We start from the raw sequence: 21,590 nt of genomic DNA on the forward strand, positions 1-21,590 counted from the left end.
AATAGTACAAATTTTGAAATATATCTATTGTGTATAAATAAAAACATAATTTGAGTCCTATTCATGGTGAACAAGAAAAACTTACAAGTAAAAGGAAATGATCTTAATTGATAAGAGGAAGTGCATATAAGTAAATGGTGTAAAGTTTAGAACTAGGTGTCAATTTTAAAATCATCGAAAAGGTCACTGGACATACTTGAGTTCATCTCTTCTTCTTTTTTTGTGTGAACACTTTTTTGAATTCAAAAAATGTTAATCTATACAAAAGAGAAATGGATTACTTAGAAAGGAAAAAAAAAAGTAATAAATGAAATAGGAATAGTATTAGAATGTCGAACATTATCTTTTTTGTAGAAGTAGCTTCATAGATGTTGTTGGTATGCACGATCAAGTGCAAATGCACTTGTTCTTTCTTTCTAATAATATTTTATGAATTTTTTTGCATCTTAAAAAAGTCTTAAAAATAGAAGGAAGACTCTATATGAATTATTTGATGGATTTGACTCTGGAGATTCTTATGAAGGAGAGGCCTTGTCTTTCATTTTTGCATATATAAATTGTAGCTTTGTCTAGGGTAAGGTCTTGTGATTTGTGTATAGTGATAGCCCAGTCTGTGGTGAGCAGAAGTTGTGCATGATTTCCTCAAAATATGGGTTGGATTGGAATGGTTTTTGGGTTTCTAGGATCCCAAGGTGGACTAGTGTAGCTATTGAGCTCTACTTTAACAGATGAAGGCAACAAAGGAGGTTTAGAGCCTATTGGATACACCATATCTTTTACCCCCCCAAGAGATACGTTAACAAGACTAGTTGTGATCCAAAGGTTTTTTTGTAAGAATAACATGTTGAAGTTAACATAATAAGACCTCTCTAGGTAGTTGGTCATTGTCAACAGATTACTCTTGAGCCTATGATGTGAATTTATCATAGTACAAAGTACAACAAGGACATTTAGTTCTTTTAACATTTTGTTGTAGTGGTGATACTTTTACCTTTCTAGCAAAGTAATGTGTTGCTTTGTCAAAATCAATCTATTCATTTGGTGTGAGGGTGTTGCTTGTGTGAGTGATTAACAATTCTCAATCATGTTGCATTGGTTCTACATTATGCATGTTTTGTAGCGCTTGGAAGAATTGTACTTGAATTGGATCATTACCTTCTTGTGTAAATATCATTTGCAACGTTACAACTATATTAAAATCATGCCATAGTTACAAGAGTAGGAAAAGTTTCAAAAACCTTATCTTTCAAGAGTTCTAAAAGAGGGTAGACTGATAAACAATAGTTGAGTGCCACATAAGTGAATGATGTTCAATGGATGATTAAGATAGTCTTGAAATGTATGACAAATTGTTGCTGCATTTCCTTCTCTATAATACTCATCAACATGAATCTCCCTTAGGTAAGTGCAATAGCTAAAATAGTTGAAATGCATCAAGTTTATCCAAAGTTTCTTCCCCTCTGACGATCTCAAAATCTTTAACATCACATGTATAGACACTTGCCACTATAATAAATTTATTACATAAAAACTAAATTTATACACTTGGGATCCTATAGAATATGTACTACTTGAGATATTTATTACATAGATAGGTTGTTGGGTATCAATCAAGACCAAAACAAAAAATGTTAAATTCAAAGAAGACAACCAGTAACAAAATTTATATTCTTAAATGGTAGTTATTTTTCCCATAATTGTAAATTATTTTTTCTAGTATTTTTTAATGAAAGTGAACCCACACAAATTAAATTGATGTGAACATTTACTTCTTAAATTGTCCATTTCAAAAAAAACATACAACACAATTCTCCTTAAATTTAAATTACATGATTGGAGGGTGAAAATTTATATTTTAAAAATCTTAAATAAATATTATTTTGTACATTTCAATACATTAAAATAAGCATAACTTCACTTCTATATTTCTCAAATTCTTATCATCTCTGTTTTAATAGGAGCTAAAATAGTAAATAGGATGAAAAGAATAAGTTTCCACCTCCATTTATATAGAAGGAAAAATAAGAAAGTGATAATGACTTTCTTATGTTAATTATTTTAGTTTTTCAAACTAAGTATAAGTAAAATAAAGGAAACTTTCTTTATATTTTTACTATAACAAATTTATGCTCTTCAAAAAAAGATAGTATGTTTATTAAATTTAATTATTTCATAAGGATATTTAAAAAGATACAAACATGTGATATTAGAAAATAGTTTAATAGTGATAATAAAATCATCTATAAATTACAATGTGATTTTCCTTCACAAGAAAATATGAACTTTTTTAATTTTTTAATTTTTTGAAAAAATTACAAAAAAGTTTCAAAATTTGAATCTTTTTAAATTGCGTTATGAAATAATTAAATTAATAAACATACTATTTTTTAGAGAGCATGCATTTGTTATAGTAAAAATATAAAGAAAGTTTCCTTTATTTTACTTATACTTAATTTGAAAAACTAAAATAATTAACATAAGAAAGTCATTATTGCTTTCTTATTTTCCCTCCTATATAAATGGCATAGGATAATTGTGCAAACCAATTCAAGATAATATTAGGACCATTTCCAGTATATCTAATCAATTCAAGATAATATTCTGACCATTTCTATTGAAAAGCAATCAATTGATATATAAAAATAAAAAATCTACTTGTCTTGTTCATATGTTTTTTGCTAAATAAAATGAAAAAGAACAATTGTGCAAACCAATTCAACAAATTATTCTAAAAATTGCCAGTCTTCGTATATCTATTCACATTCCTCTATTACAACACACAAAAGTAACAAGCTAACAATTTGAATGAAAATTTTGCAAACACCACCACTTGACCTATACCCATCCAAAGTTTTCCACACACTTAAATTCACGTTCTCCATATTATTGTGAGGTGTAGTGATACTACATAGCCAATGAAGTACAATGGGTTTTCTGACTAGGGAATCCAAAATGAAATCAAACCATTCATCAATAGATGAGAACCATTTTCTATTACTAAATCATTTATTAGCAACGGTTTAACGGTGTGAGATTATCTGAATTAGCAACAATTTAATGGTGTGACATGATTTCCGATTACAAGTAATCTCACAAAGAAAGCCTATCGGCTAGATATATTCAAACTTTTTTCCCCCCAATACTGATACTAAATGCAAATAATTATAACCTTTATAAGGCCTACTATATATTTTGACACTAACCCTATATGGTCAACTTTACAAATTTCCTCAAAATGTATTTTTGGCCAATTTTGGTGAACTCCAAGGTTTGCTAAATTATGAGTTTAGTAAGTAATTATTACTTATTTTCTAATGGAGCGACATATAAAGTGTTGATTGACACACTATTTAAAAAATAACTATAAATTTCAAATAATATATCATTGTTGAAATCCAAAAGATAGATCACGTTCTATGCCTCTTCTACTATAAGGAAAAAATTAAGTTAAATTTTGTAGAGTTTTGAATTAGTTAAGGTGGTTAGACACAAGATTTTTTTTATTCCAAAAATTCTAAAGTATAAAATTAATAATTATTTATTTATTTAGAATGAAAATACACAAAAATATATGTCACATCTAGGCATGATTCTACTTCTTCTATCTAAAATATTATTTAAAAATATTAACATTTAATTTTGATTAAGGTGGTTGACATATGTCTACTTCTTATTTTTGTCCTCAAATTTTTGTACTATTGTGCATTAAAATTCAAAACTTTGACCAATCAATTTTTATTTTTATTTTTTAGATAAGACCTATTATTTTAGAAAATAAATTTAATTTCCTAGAGATTTTTTTATCTTGACATTTTGATATAAAATTTATGACAAATAGAAAATTGTACATCAAGTTGACATAACCCTAATTCATTGATTTTTTAATGCCACTTAAGACCATAGTTTGGTTGACTATGATCCTACACATATCATTTATGTTCATTTAATGATAGTTTAACTTTGAAAGCAAATTCAACATTGTTAGATTTGAAATTATTTTAAAATTAGAGAGTTCAGAGGAAGTGAGTCTACCTATCAATCATTCAAGGGTCAAATCATTACCAGGTGTTCTTAGTAGTTTTCTTATCATAGACTCATCTTCAATTTTACCAATTGCTCCTCTTATAGAATTAACCAGTTCTCTTACTCTGGAACAATAGTGAACTATATTATGACCTTCTTTCATTCTCATATCATTAAACTTACCTCTAAGACTTTTAGATTTGGCTCTTAGCACATTTTTTTCTCCTCCATAGATCTTTTCTATAGCATCCCACATCTTCTTAGCAGTATCAAATTCCTTGATGTCATCAAACTTAGTGTAGCTTATAGAAGATGAAATTTGTAACATATCCTAATTGTGTTCTTTCTTCTTTTTCACATCCTTAGTAGTTAGGGTTTTAGTAGGGTCAACATGCTTAGAGGTGATAGTAGATTGTGCATGATTTCCAAGAATGCCTAAATTTAGCTTCATGAGACTTTTCCATGTAGGGAAGCTTTTTCTTGTTGATCTTGGGTACCTCTCTTTTGGACATCTTGATCTTTCAATTCTAGTACCTTCAGACTAGTCCTCTCAAGCATTATGGCTCTAATACCAATTTTTTGAATTCTTTAGAATAATTGAGAGGGGAGTGAGTTAGTTATCCAAGGCCTAGATTTACAAATAAAAATTTTCAATGCTTTAGTAGACCCATATCCAAAACCTTATCATGCATGTATCTATTAGTCAAAACAACTTTGTAGAAATGTAAGCATGGAAGAACATAAGAATATTCACACAATTTCACACAAGGATTTTATGTGTAAGCCCAATTTGGGGAAAATCATCAGTAACATGCTATTAATTCTCACTCTTCTAAAGTGATGTCGTATGAAAGGCCAACCCTATTAAAGGATTTCAATCAACCTATTAGGAGTGATCCTTGTAAGAGAACTTTAGACCATTCCATTATAATTTCACCAAGTTAAAGGATCTACAAATGATTGTTAGGTCAACCTTAATCCAAATGATTTACCCTAGACTAATACAATGATTAGAAAATAATAGTAAGACTTGATCTAGTAACAAATTAAAATTCAATTGTAGATTAGAGATTTTTATTTTAGTTATTCATTCTTCTTTGCATCCACACACTTCATCTCTAATAGCTTGTTCACCCTTAAAGAATTCATAATCTTAAGCCTTCTTGATGTGCATGCCAACTACAATCACCTTAGTTCGGCCACTAAATAAAGAAATACACTAGACTCCTTGTCTTCCTTCGGTTCTCACACATGAAAACCTTTACTTATGACAAGCTATCTCTATATATAGAGAATAAAAATATTTTTCTCTTAACCACAATCATCCATTTTAGAGTTAGGTAGTATTAGGTATGGTACAATGAATCTACCCATTTTCCCATTTGATTCCTCTAGAAACTTCTTCTACAATCTTCCTTGAATTTTCCTCAAAACTAAATTTACTTAAATTTTAAGCCACCATCTCATCATAGTTATGTTCTACACACTTCACATTATTCAAGAAATAGAAATAGTCATCTTGGATTTGTCAAATCTTTGATTTATCATTGTTTGTTGTCACTTGCAAACTATATTATTCTTTCACTCAACCGATAGTAGTTCAGTCCAAAAGCACTAAAGTTTACTGATGCTTAGCACCAACTAAAATTTATTCATAATATACTAACAATCACTTAGTTTCCATTGCTATTCATCTTTGCTCAATAACTGTTGTTTTCTACTCAACTTCTACTAATTTATGCTCAACTTGCACAGATTGCTCGACTAGGCTTGGCAGACACTTTTCTTATTTCATCTTCTTCTAGGCTTAACTTGAGAAATCTTTCATTCCATACTTTAAATAGATAGAAAATACACTATTGTATCAATGTTTTACATGGTCTTAGTGCTTCGTCTACATGCCAAATAACTCAATGTTTCTCTAGGTGCTACTTTTATCTCCTCTTTTCAAATCCTTGTCATCAATTAGCTAAATGATAGCTTTCAAATCAAAAGGAAGTTTTCTCACTACTAGGTATCATGATTGACATCATTTCCAAAATAATGATTGTCCCATTACAAGTACTTTACTTCAAAACAATCTTATATCCACAACATGTATACATTTTTTCTTAGCGCATATGTGATTTAAAGTTAATACTTATAATAGAGTAATTTTAATCCATATTGAATTATATATGTATGTGATCTTCATTCATGTTTAGTTGATGACTGAGGAGGAGCTTAAATAGGTTGATAATGTCACACTCTCAACTATTTCATTTGGACTTAAGACATCTATGGTACATTATGTTGTTTTCTCATTTTTTTTGATGTGATATTGGAGCAAAAATGGTTTCTAATCTTTCTTTTCACTTGCATGTATCACGTGATAGTGGGGGGAAAAAAGTGTTTGGCGTGAGGAAAAACCCATTGACCAAAGAAAGTTAATTAGGTGCTTTTAATGTCATTAAATATCGATTCATTCTTGTTACATTCTTTATTATTTAGGGCGTGGCTACTAGTGATGAGTATAGGAAGAGTAAGCATCACAAACCCTCTAGCATTTTCATTCGCAATGAGAGCCCCATCATATGTATAAGTATCATTCATTTTTTTTATTTTTTTTCATAAAAAAATTCAAAACTGATTTCCATGATATTAACAACTAGTCTTTTATATCTCGTAGGGAACACCTAGTGCATGGGAGGCTAGACATCAAAGTTTTGTATCTTTTCTCACACAACCATTATATCTAAGGGAGAAGTCAATTGAGGTAATTTGTAGTCCAAATTATGGATTACATTTTATAAATCTAGTATGCTATGAATTATGATGTTATAGATTAAGTTGTATAATTATTTTGAAAAACACACTTGAACATATAAAGGCTATAACCAACCAGGTTCTAGCCATCTTGACATATGTAGGACTACTGACCAGTGCAGGAGGTCGATGAGAGAGGTATCTATGATGAAAGTTTAATACTATCAATATTCATTAAAAAAAGGATCATTATTCATTTGAGTAATTAAATTATACATACATACAATCATATAAATTTAGCAGTCTAACTTTGGGTTTTCCTTTTTTGTTTATGTAGGAGGCACCTAATCCACGTAGTTCAGCAAAGCAGCTACATTTTGATGATCCACCAGTAGCATAGGATAGTTAGTTTTCATAGGATGTGTCATGAGACATTTTTAGATGGCATATTCCACATTTTATATAGAAACAATTATATTATACATGTTGGTGTAATTAAATATTTACTAATTACACTTACTTAATCTTATTTAGGATAATGCATTGCATAGTAGTTTGTGATTGAGACACTTAGGAGTTTGCACCTTAATTAAACACATGGTGGAGGAGAATTCCACTCTAGGTGGTCATAGTTGTTATCTCATTCCACCTTTAGTGTGTTTATCACATTATCATCCTCATCAGTGCACATACTTCATTTCATAATGGAGGTGGACATGTGACTCCACCATGTGTGGGTGATAGCTTATTTTCTCCTTATCTTTTTCTCTTATCTCCTCTCTTATATAAGGATGCCTATTATGTACATTTGAAATCAATCCATTGGATGTTAATCAAGTCCATTATCAATAATATAATTCTTTCATCTTCATGCAATTATCTTGCCAATCTCTTGTGGAAGTTATCTTGGTCTTTCATTTGATTCTGGGGGTGTTGTAGAGTCACATAAAAATCTAACATGGTATCAGAGCTCACATGGTGTGAAGACCTCTTCTCATGAAGTGAAATCTTGGCTTGACTCATTTTTGGTGTGACATTTGGTCATTTGGACATCACTATTTGGAGGAGATTTCAGGAGTCATATTTTTGACCTTCTATCTGCATAGGTCAAAATTGGATCTTGCAAGTGAAAATCAGAGGTTGGATTCATATAGAGGAAGTTCAAAAACCCCTAAATCAAATTTTTTTTCATCCAAATCAGACATTTTAGGTAAAATCTAGAGCTAGTTGATTTTCCAAGGTGCGGCTACATTGATTTACGAAAAATAATTTTAGAGGCAATTTTCAAATAGCAATATCTCCCTCATATAGACTCCTTTTTCTGAGAAATTTTTTTGTTTTGGGGTAGAATTTCACAATCCACATAATGGTGCAGGTGACTTTGGATCTATGTCTCTGATTTTTTAAAAAAATTGAAAATCCCAGTTTTTACAAATTTCAAGGCTCTATTTGTGCACATCCTCTAACATTTTCATGTGCAACTTTTTTTGAAAGTGCATGATTTTTCCTCTAATTTCTAGATATGTAGTAAAATTTTAATGATTTGGAGTGGACATATCACTTTCAAAAGTAGGTATTTTTTTGGGTGAATAGTTGGATTTCAATTTTATTAATTGAATAAGTAATTTAAAGGATTTATTAGTTGATTAATTACAATTTTTTCAAAAGCTCCATTACTCAATCCCTATAACTATCATGAATAGAAACAAGAAGTTTCTAATCAGTTGATGAGTATTGGATTGGTTAGAATGATTCTTGGATAGGATATAGAACTAGTTATCGGTATTGCAGAAAGAAGGAAATGGTTTGATAGAAGTGATAAAGCACTTGTCTCTCTTATATATACCATCTCTCATGATGCCTGGACTACATTGGAAGGAATCTTTGGTAAAATTGATAGAATAAAAAAATTCAAACTGGAGAATGAGCTTATAAGTCTAAGTCCATGTGATTTTGGCAATATTCAAGACTTTTTCTCTAAGTTCAATTCCATTAGATTGAGTCTTTCTAATTGTGGCATTACTAAAGATGATGAGAAATTGATATTATCTATTCTTTCCAAGATAGGTCCAAAATATTCAAACTTTGTTGCCACATTTTATGCTACTATGAATTCTCTTGGCACTGCATACAAAATGACTTCTATTAATTAAAGCCTTCCAAGTATCAAGCATTGGTTACAAATGACTCCTCTCCAAAGGCTCCCAAAGGAAAGCGAAACAAAGAACACAAGGATCCTAAGAAATATGACAAAGGTGATGACTCTCCTTCACAACATAGTATTGAATCCAAGTTCTCTTCAAGATAGGAAACATCTAAAAGAAAGACTGATAAATGTGCTTATTGAAAAAAGTTAGGACATGATGAGCATAAATTTTTCCATAAGAAAATAGATGAACTCACTCACATTATTCAATAGAACAATATCTAGTTGACCTCATCAATGTCGTCTCTTTCTTCTCAATATCATGCAGGTTCTACATCTACATTATCATCCAAAGGCAAAGGACAAGCACTCATTGCTTCCACACACTCTAAGAAAGGTAAATGGTATCTTGATTCAGGTGCATCACATCACATAGCATCTTCCATGGATATATTTTCTTTAATTGAGCCTTGTACTTCTCCACTTATATTGATGGGTAATAATACATATATGAAGGTTTGTGGGAAAGGTTCTACTCCTATGGGAGATGGTACATTTAATGATGTTCTTTGTGTACAATCTTTGACCACTAATCACCTTTCCATTTACTAAATTACTCATGGGACACAAGTTAAAATTTTTGAGTTCACTCCTGATTATGTCTATATTAGGGACATAGAGACGAGAGATGTCATAGCTATGGGAGTTGTTGATCATACATCATGCTTGTATTCTCTTACACATTTTTTTGATAATGATGATGATTTTTAGGATATACCTAACCTTTTATTAGGGGTGAGTAATTCATTTGAGGAGAACATTGGACACTTGAATCATTTTTTTCTTGAGATAATTTTTGAACTTCCTACTCCTCCACCTCCTACTTTTTCAGACATGAGTTCTACTATTCAGCAAGATGATCATTATGCTTCAAATCTTGTAGTCTGGGATGAATTCCTAGATGCTCTTTCAGATGAGTATCACAATGCAAATTTGGTTAATACATATGAGGGGTTTTATATTTGAGATACTTCTTCACATTATTTGGACATTGGACCTCCTAACTCTTCATGTTCTTTTAGTTTTTCACATCTCATAGGTTAGTTTTATGGTGTGATAGAATCTTTGAGCATAGAGACATCAATTCAATCTTCAGAGATGCATACATGGAGACCTTCTTCCTCCTTCCTCACTTTTTACATGGATTTTCTTCTTCATCATTTGATGTATTTATCTCTTCCTAAGGGGAGAAATGTTTCTTGTAGGTATTAGACTATATTTTTTTTGTAGGTACTCTTCATCTACATTGGAGCTTCTTCATTATGACGGGGGATATCATGTCTCCTTTTTTTCTTGCTATGGGGGGATCATTCTTTGTATAGACATGGTCTATGCAATTTTAGGGTTTCTTGAGTACTCCATCCATCCATCAATTTTTTTTTCATCTATATTTTTAGAGGAGGGTTTTTCCCATGAGGTTTTCTCTCTTTGTCCACTTTATGAGAGATTTAATTTCATGTATTGCATTACATATTGTACATAGGTACCCAAAATGGCCTAGTAGCTGGGACCCATTTTGCATTTTGAGTTTGAGTTCATTCCCCTAAGTCCCATTTGGGAGGGGTGGTGTTGGTGTAATTAAATATTCACTAATTACACTTACTTAATCTTACTTAGGATAATGCATTGCATAGTAGTTTGTGATTGAGACATTTATGATTTTTCACCTCAATTAAATGCATGTTGTAAGAGAATGTCACTCTAGGTTGTAATTATTGTTATGTCATTCCACCTTTATTGTACTTATCATATTATCATCCTTATCATTACACATACTTCATTTCATAATAGAGGATGATCCACCATTGGTGGACATATGATTCCACCTTGTGTGGGTGATAGTTTATCTTCTCCTTATCTGTGTCTCTTACCACCTCTCCTATATAAGGAGGCCTATTATGTACATTTGAAATCAATCCATTCGATGTTAATCAAGTCCATTATCAATAATAGCATTCTTTCATCTTCATGCAATTGTCTTGCCAATCTCTTGTGGGAGTTATTTTGGTCTTTCATTTGATCTTTGGGGTGTTGTAGAGTTGCCTAGAATGTAAAAATACACATTTCAATGGTATGATCAACTATATTTTGTATGTGTGTGTGTGTGTGTGTGTGTGTGTGTGTGTGTGTGTGTGTGTGTGTGTAATTTTTCTATGGATACATGAAATTTGATTTATAATTTTTGTAATTTATCTATGGATACATATATGTCGATATATATTTTTGTCATTTATGTGCACCATGTTTGTTGTATTTGATTCAAATGAAATAATTTATGAAGAATATTTTAAGAATCTTTATTATTAAATTTTGATGCAATGTTTGATTTGAAATTATACCATATATGTTTAATTTGAAATTATCTTTGCAATCCCTTAAGATGTTTAGAGATATAAAAATCCATGGCCAATTTGGTCTTAGGAGCCCATCTTTGGTGTTACGAGACATTTCAGTATGTACTGGTCACAAATGTTATTAGGACTCTATGGTCAAAATAGGGGTATCAGTAGATGTCACTAGGTTAGTGTAGATCTTGGCATGATCATCCTATAGCATTTGACATTTTTTCGATAGCTACCATGAGCTTTGAGTTACAACCCTTAGAAGATCTACCTCCAAATACACTTAGAGAACCTTGGGGACTCTTCAGTGAGAGGTAGCCACAAATGTTGAAGGCTCTCCACTGCTAGAAAAATGGCATCACTATGGTACACCCACCCATCTTGAGCTAATGACATAGATAATTCAATGTCAAGATCAATAGTTTCAAAGTTGCATAGTAATGCACTAACGAACTGAGGCAGACTACATAATTTGGCATTGAGTGAGATTGTTGTGTCAAATTCAAATAGCATGTGATCTATCTAAAATGAGATAGATTACTGTAGGCCTTGATGTGATTATCCTATAGCATTCAAAATTTTATTGATAGCCCCCATGAGCTCGGAGTTATGGCCCTCATAAGATCAACCTCCAAATGCACTTAGAGCACCTTGGAGACTCTTTGGTATAGGGTGGCTGTGAATGTTGGATTCTCTCCACAGTGGAACATGGGTATCCCTAGGGTTCACCCACCCATATAGACCTAATGGCACTGACGATATGATGCCAAGATCATTGGTTTCAAAGTTACATAGTGATGCACCAATAAACGGAGGCACATTACAAGTTTTGACATCAAGGGAGATCATTGTGCCAAATCCAAATGGAATGTGATCTCTCTTAATGGGATTTTTTATTGTAGGCCTTACTATAACTATCTTGTAGAATTTAACATTTCACCAATATCGCTCATAAGCTTCAACATACAACCCTCAAATAATTGAACTCCAAATACACTTAGAGTACCTTGGAGACTCCTCAATACAAGGTGGCCACAAACATTGGAGGATCTCTATGGTTGGAACAAGGGTTTCCCTAGGGTTCACTCCACCATCTGGAGCTAATAGCACTGATGATTTGATGCCAAGATCAATGGTTTCAAAGTTATGGAGTGATGCACCTATGAGTCAAGGCACACTACAACTTTTTTCATCATATGAGATAATTGTGCCAAATCCAAACAAAATATGATCTCTCCAAAATGAGATAGGTTGTTGTAGGCCTTGGCATGATCATGCTTTATCATATTATGTTTCATCAATGTCCCTTAAAAGCTCTAAGTTATGAGTCTTAGAAGATTTACCTCTCAAAAGATTTAGAGTACCTTGGAGACTCTTTGGTATGGGGTAGTTGTGAATGTAAGAAGCTCTTCGCGGTTGGAACAAGTGTGTCACTAGGGTTAGTACTAAGTAACAAAATTATTTTTTAGCTCCCTCAAGTTTTTAGGATTGGGAATAGTGCAAGCTTGGTGTTAGTATTAATTAAAATCATTATTTCTTAGGTCCCTCCACATTAATTACATCAAGTAAAAACATCTTTTTTTATTACATTAAATCAACAAGTTTACTTTTACAATGTTTTCAAACACTTTTCATTCAAGCAAGAATTTCTAAAAAAATAAACAACCATCATCTCTAGGACATAAAAAATGATCTAGCAAGTCTCTTGATGATTTTACAAGCCCACTAGCACCACAATTCTCCAACATTTATTTACTATGCAAACTAGAATGGATGGAGCATAATAGTTCATAGTGCATAGAAAACTCCACATGATGTTTGCAACAACATGTATCTCAAATTTTAAGTGAAACACAATAAAATGGCTTCAAGGATTCAAAATCCCTTTCTGATATATGCAATCTTGGATGATTCTCTCTAAATTGTTTGAACAACATAGTCTAACTTACATCCAAATAATATTTAGGATGTGGTGTATGGTCTCTGATTCCAATTATCAACTTCAACATGTCTTTAGCATTGGATGATACTATTGAGCTAGAGTGCAAAAAATGTGTAATTTCTCACTTCACATCATCATATAGCTTCTTATGAAAATGTGGAAGTCTTCCAAAAAAGGACATGTTTCATTTTGAAGAGGATTGTTAATTCTCTCTCATCTAGTAAGTGATCTTCTCAAAATAGTACAATTTAGATTCAAGTCAATACAATTTCTTCACATCTATCTACCCTTTCTCAAATAATGACTTACCAAAGAGGTTGTAATAACCCTTCGAGCAGCTCTCTTATCCTTTGAGCAGCTCTCTTATCCTTTGAGCAACTCTCTTATCCTTCGAGCAGCTCTCTTATCCTTCTCCCAGCTATTTTTTCCCAATGCTATTGAGAGCACTAAAATGATTCTTCACAATAATGGAATTTCTTTCCAATTTTTTATCGAAATGAATCTTCAATTTAGAAAGCATAGCTATCATCTTTTGCATTTTTAAATAGCTGCATAAAAATTTGACATTGATCTACCACTATCTTGTTGCTGCAAAAAAACTTATATAGTCTTGAAGCTCATAACTGAATGTTTCTTTTTATTTTTTTCCTTCCAAATTGGTAATAATCATTTCATCAATTTCAATTATCCATTTTAGTGTTCCACGACCTTTATGTTGATTATAATTAGGAGATATTTAATGTTCCTATGCATTTTCATTTTTGACATGGTCAATCATGGCATTTACATTATGAACTAGTAATTTTTCATTCTCCAAATTTTCAATCCTAACATCATCATTATCAATTGGTACATTTTCATTCCACAACTAAACATATTCATTTTATGACTATTATTTCACCTTTGATCAAGACATTGTCAACTTTACTCACATTTAACATACCCTATCTCTTCCTTTGGTGATTTACCTTGTCCCTTTCTCTGTATATTGCAATATCTTTATTTGATAGCTTCCTTTTGTGTTTAGCCTTTCGATGATGACATCTCCCTATTTAGACAACAATATTGGAAACCTAATTAGATTTTGTAGCAACATTTTTTATCAAGTAGGTCTCAAACAATCTTTATTCTCCAAACCTATGAAAATGGCCCCAAAAATTGTGATTTTTGGGTCTACAATGATAGAGAATATTTTGGGAAAAGCCTACTAGTAAAACCATTTGGGTGCCCAATCCCATATTGGGTATCTAATATTACTGAGTATCCAATTCAGGATCAAATACCCAACATGATATTAGGTACCCAAATCTTTAGATCATCATTGCCAAAGCACAAGATATCATTCTTTGATCACAAATAATCACTACATATCATAGCAAAACCTTCCATCTCATTACGAATCACCAAAGCTGAAACATTGTCATTTCAATTAGAAATGATCATTGTATCATATAGTGATGCCAATTTAAATTTTATCATGACTCCTTTCATTGTATGTTATGGAGATATGTAAAAGTTTTATCACTCATTGCCAAGAATGAAACCCCTTTATTTTGATTAGTGATGATTACTATAAGTCAAACTAATATCCTTATTTTATCATCAATTGTTATATTTTTTTTTGTGTTTTCATTGCATAGTGATAGACCTTGATCGTTGTAATATATAACAATGTATGAAGACTTATCACTCATCACTAAAGTAAAATTGCATCTCCTTTTCTTGCTAATAAGATCTATTATCCTAGTCTTTAATGATAATCCAATTCTATAGTTAATCACCAAGACTCCATAACTTCTACTCTACTCAACGATGAACCCAAATCTTTAGAGCATCATCGCCAAAGAACAAGTTATCATTCTTTGATCACTGATAGTCACTACATATCATAGAAATAACCTCCATCTCATCGCTAATTGCTAAAGCTGGAACATTGTCAGTTTGATTAGTGATGATCATTGTATCATATAACGATGCTAACTTACGTTTTTATCATTACTACTATCGCTCTATGTTATGGAGATATGAAAAAGTTTTATCACTCATTGTTGAGGTTGAAACCCCTTAATTTCAATAAGAGATAATGGCTATAAGTCACAAAAATATTTTTATTTTATTGCCAATTGCTATATCTATTTTGTGGTTTCACTGCACAACAATAGACTTTGATTGTTGTAACATATAGTGATGTATGAAGACTTATCCATCATCATTAAAGTAAAATCACATATCTTCTACTTCCCAATAACATCTATCATCATAGTGTATAGCAATATTCCAATCCTATCGTTGATTTCCAAGACTCCATAACTTCTCCTCTACTTAGTAATGAACCCAAATCATTGTATGATATAGCGATATTCCATCAAGTCTATGATATTAACGTAGTTATTGTCACTGTAGGATATAGTGATACATGTTCCATCTCTATAGCTATAGTGCTAATCTCAAAAATTAGATTTCAAATAGGATCAAAACTTGGATTGATCAATAGATATTGCCATGTGATGAGGAAGCCCTATACGTGCAATATGCAACATGAGCCTTTGATTTTGTATGATAAATAGACATTTTTCTATCAAAACACAAAAAAATATAGTAAGTGATTCCTTTACATGATCATGTAATCTAACTAAAACATATGATAGATTAGTAATGGAAGCAAGCAAAAGGTGAACAGATATTTGAAAAATATTGAGTTCCAGAAGGTAGAAAGTGGCCATTGGATAAACTATGCCCCTTTCAATGCATTTCATGAAAATATATGTCCTTAGGGGGAGCTAATTCATTTGTTTGAATGGGTTGAAAGGGGTCATAAGATAACCTAGACCCCTTTCAACACATTTCAACATATATCCCTAGGGGTCCTAGGACCCCTAGGGACCTATTCCATTTGTTTGAATGAGTTGAAATTGGTCATAGGATAACCTATGAGAAATTTTGATGCATTTCATGATAACATGTGTCCTTAGCTGTACTAGGACCCCTAGAGACCTATTTTGTTATGAGCCATTTTGATGCATTTCATGACAACATGTGTCCTTAGCGATACTAGGACCCCTAGAGACCTATATCATTTGTTTGAATGGGTATAAAGGGGTCAGAGGATAACCCATGACCCCTTTCAATCTATTTCATGACATCATATGCCCTTAGGGGTTCTCAGACCCCTAGGGACCTATTTCATTTGCTCAAATGGGTCAAATGGTATCATAGGATAACCTATGACCCCTTTTAGTACATTCCACGACAACATATGTCCCTAAGGGTCCTAAGACCACTAGAGTCCTATTTCATTTGTTTGAATCAATTGGAAGGGGTCATAGAATAACCTATAACCCCTTTTGATGCAATCATAACAACATATGTCCCTAGGGGTCCTATCTTATTTTACTTGTTCAAACAAGATGAAAGGGGTCATAAGATAACCTATGAGCCCATTCAACACATTTCATGACAACATATGTACCTAAGGGTCCTAGCTATGACCCTTTTGACATATGTCATAACAAAATATGTCTAGGACCCCCACAAACCTATTTAATTTTTTCAAATACGTCAAAAGGGGTCATAGGATAACCTATGACCCTTTTTGACACATTTCATGAAAACATATGCCCTTAAGGATAATAAGACCCCTAGGTACCTATTTAAATTGTTTGAATGGGTTGAAAGGGGTCATCAGATAACCTATGACCCCTTTACACACATTTCATGGCAACATATATCCTTATGGGTTCTAGGACTCCTAGGGACCTATTTCAATTGTTCAAATGAGTCGATAGGGGTCATATGATAACCCATCACCCCTTTCAACGCATTTCATGACAACATATGTCCTTGGAGGTCCTTAGATCCCTAGGGACCTATTTTATTTGTTTGAATGGGTTGTTATCCTATGACCCCTTTCGACACATTTCATGACAACATGTCCCTACGGGTCCTAGGACACCTAATAACCTATTTCATTTGTTCAAATATGCATTTCATGACAACATATGTCCCTAGGGGTCCTAGGACCCTTATAGAGCTATTTCAGTTTTTGGACTAAATTTAAAGGGGTCAGGATAATCTATGACCCCTTTCGATGCATTTAATGAAAACATATGTCTTTAGGGTTCCTATGACCCCTATGAACCTATTTCGTCTATTTGAATAGGTTAAAATGGGTCATAGGATAACCTAGGAGCTCTTTCTATGCATTTCATGACAACATATATGTCGCTAGGGGTCCTAGCACCCCTAGAGACCTATTTCATTTGTTTGAATGGATCGCAAGGGGTCCTACAAGAAACTATGACTCCTTTTAAAGTATTTTATGAAAACATATATCCTTTGGGGTCCTAGGACCCCTAAGAACCTATTTCATTTTTCCAAATGGTTTGAAAGGGATCATAGGATAACCTATGACCCCTTTTAATGCATTTCATGAAAACATATATCCCTATGGGGAACCCTTAGGGACCTATTTTAGCTGTTCAAATCAGATGAAGGAGGTCATAGGATAACCTAATGACTTTTGATGCACTTCATTACAACGTATGTCCCTAGGACCCCTAGGGACCTATTTCATTTGTTCAAATAGTTTGAAAGGGGTTTCAATTTATTTCATGAAAACATGTGTTGGAATTACAAATGGGAAATATGAATCCTTGCAATGTATTTCATGAAAACATATGTGTTGGAATTACAAAGGGAAAATATATACTTCTAAGAGGGGGGGGGGGGGGGGGTGAATCAGAAGTCCTAATCTTTAACCAATAAAACTTTTAACTTCAAACAATACATGCATTAACATATTGAAATAACATGTAAAGTAAATGCATCCACACAAACACTTGACACTAGATATGATTACCTAGAAACCCTCCAATGAGAAGGTAAAATTGGGGTGGGGATGACAGCCACACCTTTTTACTATTGCAGCAATAAAGTGTAACTTGTTAAAGTTACAAAGTTTGACCATGAAACATTATCTTCCTTGTGAAAGGCCTGCACTGTTAAAGGCTTACAAGGGACAATTAAGTCCCACCCTGTTAAAGGATTTCACACCCTACTAGAAGTGTACCTATTTAAAGGCTTTCTAAAAATTCACTTGGAATGTCACACTGTTAAAGGATTTTACAATAGTCAACTTTAGTCCAAAGAATTTCATCTTGCTGATATAGTTGTCAGAAAGTAACAGTAGAATGTTTGATTTGATAACTTACAATCTTGTATTACTGATTTTTGATCTCAATTCTATCCATCATGATCCTTTTTTATTTGATATGTAAATGTTGTATTCTCGATCCTCTATTTTGCAAACTGATTCTACAATTCTTCCACTCATCTAAGTCACCTTGAATGCTTTCTAGTCAATTCATCGCTTTTCTTTCCTCTAGTTTTTACTCACATCCTTTATGAATTATGGGGCTTCATCTTCCTTATAAAGACTTTGGTGGCTTAGGGTTAGGTATGAATTTACCACTAAGATTCATGTATTTTACCATTTAACCTTTCCAATTTTCTAATTGGTTGCATGTTGATTGCATAGGAAAACCAAATAGATTTGATCTTATCTTTTAAATATTTGAGGTCTATCCAAAAGTTGGCATAAAAATGGTGTACATTGTTGTTTGTGCCATCACAAAAAACTAAGTCCATTTTGTGTTACTCAACACTTGATAATACTGATTCTCAACACTTAGTGTAATTTTGTCTAACTTGGCACCAAAACTTGCTTGATATCAATTGTTCACTCAGCACTTGAATCATTCAACATGGTCTATTTGCTCAATTACTTGAGTTACTTGGCAATCGTTGCAACTTGGCATCTATACATATTATACTTGGCATGTATTACTAGCTCAGCATGAGCTTAGTGTATTGACACTCAATTGTCAAAATCAATCTGAGATCAACAATATGTACCTAGGGGTTAATCCTAGGTCCCATTTTGTGTGTTAAAATTGGTTGAAAGGTGTCATATGATAACCTATGACCCTTTCAATGCATTTCATGAAAAAATATGTCTGAAGGGATCCTATGACCCATAGGGACCTATTTCATTTGTTTGAATGAGTCAAAAGGGGTCATACGATAACCTCTGACCATTTTTGACATATTTCATGACAACATTTTCCCTTAGGGATCCTAGGACCCCTAGGGACCTATTTCATATTTTTGAATGTGTCGAAAAGGGTCATAGGCTAACCTATGACCCCTTTTGATGTATTTTATGATAACATATGTCCCTTAGGGTCATACGACCACCAGGGAGCTATTTTATTTTTTCAAATGTGTTGAAAGGGATCATAGGATAAACTATGACACCATTCAACATATTTCATAAAAACATGTGTCCTTAGGGGTCCTAGGATTCCTAGTGACCTATTTCATTTGTTTGAATGGGTTCAAAGTAGTCATAGGATAAATTATGACCCCTTTCAACATATTACATGATGACATATGTCCTTAGGTGTCTTAGGACTCCTAGGGGCCTATTTAATTTATTTAAATGGGTCGAAAGGGGTCATAAGATAAACTATGAACCCTTTTGGCACATATCATGAAAACATATGTCCTTAGGGTTCTTAGGACCCCTAGGGACCTATTTCATTTCATGCAATATGAAACATAAGCCTTTGATTTTTTATAATAAATAGAAATTTTTCTATCAAAACACAAAAAAATGTTGTAAGTGATTCCTTTATTTGATCATGTAATCTACCTAAAAAATATGAAAGATTAATAATGAAAGCAAGCAAAAGGTGAACAAATATTGAGTTCTTCAAGGTAGAAAGTGGTCATCAAATAAACTATGACCCATTTCATGAAAATATATGTCCTTAGGGGTCCTACGACCCTTAGGGACCTAATTCATTTGTTCGAATGGGGTCATAGGATAACATATGAACCTTTTCAAAACATTTCAACATATGTCCCTAGGAGTCCTAAGATCCCTAGGGACCTATCTCATTTGTTCGAATAGGTTGAAATGGGTCATAGGATTACCTATGTCCCATTTTGATGTATTTCATGACAATATGTGTCCTTGGTGATACTAGGACCCCTAGAGACCTATTTCATTTGTTTGAATGGGTAGAAAGGGGTCATAGGATAATCCATGACTCCTTTCAACATATTTCATGACATCATATGCCTTTAGGGGTTCTCAAACCCTAGGGACCTATTTCATTTGTTCAAATGGGTTAAATGGTATCATAGTATAACCTATGACCCCTTTCGACACATTTGATGATGACATATGTGCCTAAGGGTCCTTGTACCCCTAGAGGCCTATTTCATTTGTTCAAATGGGTTGGAAGGGGTCATGGGATAACCTATAACCCATTTCGATGCAATCATAATGTAACATATGTCCCTAAGGGTCCTAAGACCCCCAGGGACCTATTTTATTTGTTCGAACGAGATGAAAGGGGCCATAGCATAACCTATGAGCCCATTCGACACATTTCATGACAACATATGTCCCTAAGGGTCCTAGGACCTCTAGGGACCCATTTCATTTGTTTGAATGGGTTGAAAGGGGTTATAGGATAACCTATGACCCTTTTTGACACTTTCATGACAACATATCTCTTTAGGGGTCCTAAGACCCCCACAGACCTATTTAATTTCTTCAACTAGGTCAAAAGCAATCATAGGATAATCTATGACCCTTTTCAATGCATTTAATGAAAACATATGCCCTTAGGGGTCTTAGGATCCTTAGGTACCTATTTCATTTGTTCAAATGGGTTGAAAGGGGTCGTAGGATAACCTATGACCCCTTTCGAAGCATTTGATGAAAAAATATGTCCTTATGGGTTCTAGGACTCCTAAGGACCTATTTAAATTGTTCAAATGGGTTGACAGGGGTCATACAATAACCCATGACCCCTTTTGATGCATTTCATAACAACATATTTACTTAGGGGTCCTAGGATTGCTAGGGACCTATTTTATTTGTCCAAATGGGCTAGAAAGGGACATAGAATAAACTATGACCCCTTTCGATGCATTTCATGACAACATGTGCCTATGGGTCCTAGGATACCTAGTGACCTATTTCATTTGTTCGAATGGGTCAAAAGGAGTCACAAGATAAAATATGACCATTTTTTATGCATTTCATGACAACATATGTCCTTAGGTATCCTTGGACCCCTATGGATCTATTTCATTCTTCTGACTAAATTTAAAGGGGTCATAGGGTAATCTATGACCCCTTTCAATGCATTTCATGACAACATTTTTCTTTAGGTGTCCTAGGACCCCTAGGCACCTATTTCGTATTTTCAAATTGGTCAAAAAGGGTCATATTGACCTATGACCCCTTTTGATGCAT

This window comes from Cupressus sempervirens, chromosome 1, assembly GCF_028749045.1.
Source record: "Cupressus sempervirens isolate cs-2001-9-10 chromosome 1, ASM2874904v1, whole genome shotgun sequence".
Classification (NCBI taxonomy): Eukaryota; Viridiplantae; Streptophyta; class Pinopsida; order Cupressales; family Cupressaceae; genus Cupressus; species Cupressus sempervirens.